Source organism: Paramisgurnus dabryanus, chromosome 9 (genome assembly GCF_030506205.2).
Source record: "Paramisgurnus dabryanus chromosome 9, PD_genome_1.1, whole genome shotgun sequence".
In the NCBI taxonomy this organism is placed as follows: Eukaryota; Metazoa; Chordata; class Actinopteri; order Cypriniformes; family Cobitidae; genus Paramisgurnus; species Paramisgurnus dabryanus.
Window position 1 is genome coordinate 37,818,473 of NC_133345.1, and position 8,480 is coordinate 37,826,952.

The following is an 8,480-nucleotide window of genomic DNA, read 5'->3' on the forward strand; positions in this document are numbered from 1 at the left end:
AAAAGTTTTTTTTAGGTTTTAGATCCAGCATTTGTTCATTTTCATGTACTTTTTTGCATTTATGAAAAAAACGAAAAGTACAGGACAGACAACGAAAGCAGAAAGTAATTACGTGAATTAATGTGCTGTATGCTCGACTTCTGTACTTAAAGAAATATTGTGGGGGAATAAAAGAATATTGTGCCATTTATTATACTTTCAAACACTTACCTAAAAAAAGTCTTAGTACAAACTAGAAGCAAGAAATTAACCTTGCGTTTCAGCTCAAATTGCCCTGCTAATATTTTGAATGCATACAGACCTGTGAAAATCTGTCTAGGAGGTGAAGTTAACAGCTGTTAAGTATTGTGACGCTTTACACCGTACTTCAAGGACATGAACTCTTACACATTGACTCAGTGAGCACTAATTAAACTAACAACAATGAAAATTAACAGTCACTTTACCATTCTGACTCTTGCTACTGCTTTAAATAAACAGAATGACTATTGAATCGTTTCAATTGTTTTGCCCAAACGAATAAACGAGACATCTTAAATTACACTGAAATGAGCATGACCAAGCAAGCGAGTCTGACGTATCAGACTCCCAGGACAATAAAAAGCAATGCAAGGAACCAATTTAGGGCTAAATTAAAATCCTCAATGGGCTGAATTGTGTTGTGCATGCATTTGTGTCTTTCTCCTTTCTCTCTTCCTGGAGTGCACTGCACATACACACAAACTTCACCCTTTCTCGCCCCAGCGCCACTGATCCGAACCGCGGTCATGCAAGCCTCCGCATCTTGACGTTCCCAAATAAACACATCTTAGGAATCTTTAACCTAATCAGGCATTCCCTCTTGCATCATTAATTACTCAGCTGTATAAATAAATGCTGGCTGAATGAGTATTTCCGCCCATCTTTGTGTCCCGGGCCCCTCCGCCATTTTTCCAGGCGGTAATTCATTGTCTACCCTGCCGAAGCGTAGTCAATCAATACCCAATTAAGCAGAGTCTGGTGGTCCTCCCCAGAGCAACTGTGGCCATGAGACCGAACGCTTAAGGGAAATTTAAATGCAAATAGCATCTAAGAGGATCCTGCCACCAGTTGGAACTGGCCTTGTTTGGTCCTGCAGTATCTGTCTCTCTGGGTTGAGTTACATGCGACCTTCCCTGCACTGTGGCCGGAGCTGCGCCGCATGCCTGTGGTCAGGGCGGAACGAGGAGCACAACGAGGCGATGGTGATATTTAAGTGACCTCCACCATCAATGTACTGATCCACCAGCTGAACACGCACGCATGCAGATAGATTTACATTTACAATTATGCATTTGGCAGAGAGACTTACAATGAGTTCGAGTAGGGCTGCATGATTTTTTGCTTGTTTTATGCACAAAATCACTTAAATTTGATATTTTTGGTCTAAAAACTCGACTTATTTTCTTGGGTTGTTTTGCTCATCAAGAAAAAGCATCTTAATTTAAGAATTTTTTGATATTTTTACTGAAAACAAGACAAAAATACTAAGAATTTTTTTTCTTGAAAATAATTTTTTTGCTGTGCACTCTCTTTGTCTCCCTACCCTCTCTACTATTTGCATCGATCTGACTACACTGCAAAAAATGATTTTCAAGAAAAAAAAAACGTAGTATTTTTGTCTAGTTTTCAGTTAAAATATAAAAAAAATCTTAAATTAAGATGCTTTTTCTTGATAAGCAAAACGACCCAAGAAAATAAGTCTAGTTTTTAGACCAAAAATATAAAATTTAAGTGATTTTGTGCATAAAACAAGCAAAAAAAATCTGCCAATGGGGTAAGCAAGAAATCTTTGCAGTTTTTTTTGTGCTTGTTTTATGCACAAAATCACTTAAATTTTATATTTTTGGTCTAAAATCTAGACTTACACTGCAAAAAATTATTTTCAAGAAAAAAATTCTTAGTATTTTTGTCTTGTTTTCAGTAAAAATATCTAAAAATTCTTAAATTAAGATGCTTTTTCTTGATGAGCAAAACGACCCAAGAAAATAAGTCTAGTTTTTAGACAAAAAATATACAATTTAAGTGATTTTGTGCATAAAACATGCAAAAAAACTTGAACTTCTTGATCTTCAAGAAAAATTTGCTTACCCCACTGGCAGATTTTTTTGCTTGTTTTATGCACAAAGTCACGTAAATTTGATATTTTTGGTCTAAAAACTAGACTTATTTTCTTGGGTCGTTTTGCTCATTACAAAAAAGAATCTTAATTTAAGAATTTTTAGATATTTTTACTGAAAACAAGACAAAAATACTAAGAATTTTTTTCTTGAAAATAATTTTTTTCAATGTATTTTCTTGGGTCATTTTGCTCATTACAAAAAGAATCTTAATTTAAGAATTTTTAGATATTTTTACTGAAAACAAGACAAAAATACTAAGAATTTTTTTCTTAAAAATAATTTTTTTCAATGTATTTTCTTGGGTCGTTTTGCTCATTACAAAAAGAATCTTAATTTAAGAATTTTTTGATATTTTTACTGAAAACAAGACAAAAATACTAAGAATTTTTTTCTTAAAAATATTTTTTTCAATGTATTTTCTTAAGGTCGTTTTGCTCATCAAGAAAAGCATCTTAATTTAAGAATTTTTTGATATTTTTACTGAAAGCAAGAGAAAAATACAAAGTTTTTTTTCTTGAAAAACTTTTTTTGCAGTGTTTATTTAACTTTTTGAGCTAAATTAAAATCATTCATTTATAGCAAACCATTGTGATATGCATATTGCGATATGCATGCTGCAATATGCGCTTTTTCTATATTTCGGTACATCTTGCACCCCTACATTCAAGGTATATGATTATTTATCAGTATGTCTTCGCTAGGAATCATAACCATGACTTTTGCATTGATAACGCAAAGCTCTACTACTTGTACTCAAGGTATACATAAGCAAGAAGAGCATGTGTAAAACAATACAAACCACATCCAGATAAAATAGGGAATCAAACTAGTCTTTAAAGGTTCAAAGCGTGTTAAAAACATACATTCAGGCAATATTTCCAAGTCAGTAGTTATAAAGCAGACTCTTTACAGAATCTCCCTGGAGCAGCCTGGGGTCAAGTGCTTGTTCAAAGGCAAAGTGGTGATCGTTCATAGCTTGCTTTCAAAAAAGTACTCTATTATATAGTGGTACCATGGCACATTGATGGGAACATGAGGTAATAGTGCAAAAAAATTGCGAAAATATTTGTTACTGATTTCATTTGAATATTGAAACTGATGACATTTGGGCATTTAAAAATAATACCATGGTATTGAAACAAACCACAGTACCCATGTTGATTTTTGTGCACATGTGTATTGTGTATACTGTACGTTCAGGCCTGAAGGCTTAGCAAGCAAACACACACATGCGTGCATCCCCAGCCACATTGACGCCTGACGGTTCGACTTCTCTTTGATCCATGGCTGCAGGTTTTCTGGCCCCCACAAATTTCAGCCAGCATTGATATGCCCGGCCTTCAGGCAGTTAGGAGTACAACTAGATCACCACTACACATACATACATGCGCACACACACACACACACATTTGCTTTGCGGTTAAGAAGTTCCCAAGAGTGGAGCGTCCGGTTAGATCACATGCACTATTTTTACAGAGCGCAATGCTAGCAGCAGCCTTATGAGCGAAGCAGCCGTGTCGTCAAATATCTGTGCGTGAGCCCCTCATATGAGGACGCATGCCTATCTATAGGGTGTTGAACTATTAAAAGAGCTGAGCGGGATGATTTAAAGATACATTTGAGTATCCTTATAAATCATGTCAGCATTAGGTGGTCGTATGGGAATACATCATTTTATAGGTTTCAACGCTAATCAGAGAATTGTGTGATTTATGATGCTTTGGGGCTAGACTGCTATATCTCTTGAACCTAAATGGATGCTTCCCAATTTAGAGGAAACTGTTAATGCGTGTCATAAACCTTCATTATAGTCTCATTCTAGTGTCTTATCGGGTGTATCAGAAAGCTGACGATGTCCCACGATCCTGTGCATGTGGTTAAAGTGCTAGTTCATCCAAAAACGTAATTATTTAATCATTGTTTAATCCCTACAATGTCTTTCTATGTTATTCAAAATACAGGTGCATTTTTTTTAAGTGTTGTTTCAGTTTTTCTGGTCACATTGGGAGTGGATGATGAGACAGCACACGACTCTGGGCCAAATCCGCACCGAATCATTGCCGAGGGCGGGAGCTATGGTACGGATCCGGCCAGGAGTCGCCTGCTGTAAAAAAGGTTTGGTAAAAAAAACTAAAATATGATCCATTATGTGAGTCTTGACCTTTTGTACAGGCAGTTTTAGGATGTTTACTTTTAAATAATGGACAGATATCCACAACAAGAAAGTAGGCTACAAAAGTAAATGTCTTCAGGACACTTAAAATATATCACACATGTCAAGTGGAGTTGTTTTTAACGCTTTGTTCTTTTGAATGCAAAAAAAAAAAAAAAACATCACAGAAATTCTACTAGTTTTCATGAAAATACCATTGGAACCATTAGCTTTTACTATTACGACCACTTCAAAATTGCTTTTTGTAGGATTTAATGGTCCTACAAATACAACCCAGTGCAAATCAGAGACCATTACAACTAATAAAATATCATTAAAACCATTAAACCCAATAGAATTTTTGTGATGGTTTCTTTTGCTTTTTAGCATGGTGACGAAGATGTTTACAGTCTATTTCTATACACTGTAAAAATGTCTTGTTGCACTTAAATTTTAAGTTTAATCAATTTAAAATTAATTAGAATTAATTTAAACTTTTTTGACTAGACTAAAACTAATGTTAATTTAAGTTTTTTTCCACTACATTTTTAGCAACTCCTCACTAGTCAAGAAAGTTGAAATGAATTGTGAACTTGACTAAACAAAAGTATAGTTGTGGACCAACAGTGTAGTGACCAGAAAAAACAAAACAACACTTACTAAAAATATCTGTGTTTGGGTTCTAAAGATTAAAGAAAGACTTTAGGATTTCAAACGACATGAGGATAAAGGTGTTTTTGTTAAAAGGGGACATATCATGAACCTAGAAAGTGTGAAAAAGATCAACCAGTAACTTAGTTTTGGTAAACCATTCTCTGCAAGCATGTTAAAAAATAGGGCATTGAAATATGGCTCCCCCTGTGATGTCAGAAAGGGATAATGCCGCCCCTTAATCAAACCACGGTACTGCGATTTAGTGCAGATATCAGCTCATTTGCATTTAAAATGGCACATTTTTGCTCACACCTACAAAGTGGCGATTTTAACATGATATAATAAATTATCTATGGTATTTTGAGCTAGAACGTCACATAAAATATGTATTTTACATTTTTTTAATTCTTGTGAAATGTCCCCTTTAAGGCATACATTTTTTAACATTTTTGTAGCTTAATCAATCACTAAATACTGAATTTGTTGTAGATCATTAAGTATTTACAAGAATATTTGACAGAATAATATGATACGGAAACATTGTTTAAAGCTAGCAAAGTCATTATTGTATTTTGTCGGTGTTGTGGTTTTAAAAGCTGTGGCCTTACCTATTTGATCCAACCCAACGGAGGACAGCCGTTGTCTATCAGTATAAAATAAATGTGTCACCGAATGCAGGTTCCTGAAACACACATACACACACTCACAGTAACTTTCACCGCTATGAATTATTCCTCAGGTCAGTTTCAAAGACATCAATCAAAACTGAAACCCATTTACTTTCTTTAAAAATGTTCCTTGTCTTATAGAGCATGATTCATCAGCACAAGTCACTCTAAATAATAAAATGTTTGGATTTCATAATATTTCATCAAAATGTAATAACTTTCTTTACCTCTGAAATAACTTTTCTTCACTGACACAATGCCACATGGGAAGGTAAAACAATATCATAGCATGAAGTCCAACCAAATCATAAAATTTAACCTCCATCACTTCTCTTTGAATATCTTGTTTCATTCAGAATGACGTTGGATTATAGAAATAAAGTGAGTTGGTAAAGTTTCATACTGGCATTTAAAGTTTTTGAGTAGATTAGGAGTCTAAAGCACAAAATGTATAATTGCAAAATAAAACATGAGTTATGCATGTATTTGTATATATGTGTACGCACGTTTATGCCTGTGTGTGTGTGTGTGTGTGTGTGTCCTTCAGGACATCTGAAGCGTAAACGATGGACTGAAATGACACACACACACACACACACACACACCACATGGTCGATGTGAACAATATCAGCACAATATGGGAAAGAGTAAGGGGCAATAAAGCAGCAATGGCAGTGTTGAGTGAATGATAGTTCTCTATTACACGGCTAAGATAAGAGGCGCAGAAGATATCTTCAAGTTGATTTAAAGCCCCAATTTCCTATACACGCTCTGTCTGGGCCACCCCTCTCGCACTGGAGGGTGAGTTACAACAATTTCGATGAGAAACATCTCTGCTGTTCCCTCTTTTACCATGACCTTATCCAAAAAGCCACGTACGCACTTGTAAGGCAAAGATGCTCTGAATGTTTTCCAAATATTCCCTCTCTCCTGGCACTACTTGAATATCAAGAGTCTGACTCAAAGCCAGCTGGCAGAACATTCCTCGAATTTAGTCTTTTTTCTCCGCATCCACCCACTTTGTCCTACGCTGATCCTGTACTGTGGCTTTACTAGCAGAACATGACGCTAGCAATGTCAAGGACAAGGGTTTGATGGAAGAAATATACGGATAGGTCAAATGCATAGGATCTTGAATGCACAGTAAATCACTTAGGATAGAGGAAATCTTGGAAATCAAAGCGTTTTACTGTTAAGGAGCATGTGATGTTACAGGTAGGAGGAACAAGAAAGAGTCTAACGCTTAAATTTTTTAATAAAACAACGCAAAAAATGATTTAAGAAAACATTTTTTAAATATTTTTGTCTTGTTTTCAGTAAAAATATCTAAAAATTCTTAAATTAAGATGCTTTTTCTTGATGAGCAAAACGACCTAAGAAAATAAGTCTAGTTTGTACACCAAACATATCAAATTTAAGTGATTTTGTGCATAAAACAAGCAAAAAAATCTGCCAGTGGGGTAAGCAAAAAATCTTGAAAATTTTTCTTAAACATTAAATTCAAGAAAAATTCAAGAGGATTCTTTTTTTTTTTGCTTGTTTTATTTTTATATTTTTTATTTCATATTTTTGGTCTAAAAACTAGACTTATTTTCTTGGGTCGTTTTGCTCATCAAGAAAAAGCATATTAATTTAAGAATGTTTAGATATTTTTACTGAAAACAAGACAAAATTACTAAGAATTTTTTTTCTTGAAAATCATTTTTGCAGTGAAAGAGGAAGGTGAAAATCACAGAGAAATTCCCTTAAATACACTATAAGGGCCGATCACTGTTTATGCGCGCCTTATGTTTTTTTGTTTTTTTGCCGCCTGCCGTACCGTGTTTTTAAAGGAGCACTCAGACCTGAAAAGCACCCAACGTCATTCGCGTTTTTTCATTGTCCAATCCAATGAGGGGAGAGGCGGGCCTTCCATTGTAGTTTACAGTTGCTTGAAACAACCGGACTGGAGTCACTCATTATCTCCTGTGTGTTTGTGCACCTCTCACCCTCCCCTTACGAAAATTAACCATGGTATTACTACAGTTAAAACCAACAAACCATGGTTACTGTAGTGAAACCATGGTAACCACACTTTTACTAAACTTTTACCACAATAAAACCATGGGTTATTTTCGTATGGATCGATCAAGGTCAAAGCAAGCATCCTCATTTTAAAGTTTCTGCTAATATGAACGTTAACAGCAAAGAACGCTCACGCTTCAATATTTGATTGACAGGACAGCTGCCTTGGAAGTTGCCTCGCACTGCTCTTTTTTAAAGTGACCGAGCCTTGCGTTTCAAACACTTTCAAAGCGTTTACAACGCGTTTGATGTGATTGGCCCTTTAAGGGGCATTTACGTCTAAAGTCGGCATATGTTTTTAAGGGGGTGTGTACACTAAAGTGCTTAAAGTGGCTAAAAAAACGGCAGGCAAATACCAACTGTTTGCTCTTGACAGCGTTTTTTCAACTGGACGCTTTGGTTGCTATGATACTTCTGCTCTGTTTATCGGTCATTGTATAATGAGCCGATTGGTTGTTGTGGTATTTGTCCCTCCCCTCCTCAACTGTGATTGAACATTTTCACCTCTGGGTGCTCAACGCGTTTGTGTTCTCTCCACACTCAACGATGACCACCTAGGAGTTGAACATTTTTTTTTTTGGATAAAATGCTCGACTGTCCAATCTTAGTTCCACAAAAAATTCCACAACAACCAACCAGCGCATTGTACAATGACTGATAAACAGAACAAAAGTATCAACGCAACCAAGCACTCAGCTGAAGAAACGGTGCCAAGCACCCATAGTTTGCGTTCACCTGGACGTGTTTACATGCTTTGGTATACAAGTCCCCAATAGTGATATAAAAGTTTTTTCAAAGCGA

At 35.6% G+C, this 8,480-nt stretch overlaps 1 protein-coding gene across 1 annotated transcript in view; it reads right to left on the reverse strand.

Moving 5' to 3' along the window:
- Positions 1 to 5,632, reverse strand: part of tspan9a (tetraspanin 9a) — a 187,385-nt gene extending 181,753 nt beyond the window's left edge. Inside the window, exon 1 of the mRNA XM_065283516.2 lies at positions 5,556 to 5,632. The gene's annotated coding sequence lies outside the window, so the exon portion shown is untranslated. The remainder of the gene's footprint in view (positions 1 to 5,555) is intronic.
- Between the last annotated feature and the right edge of the window lie 2,848 nt (positions 5,633 to 8,480).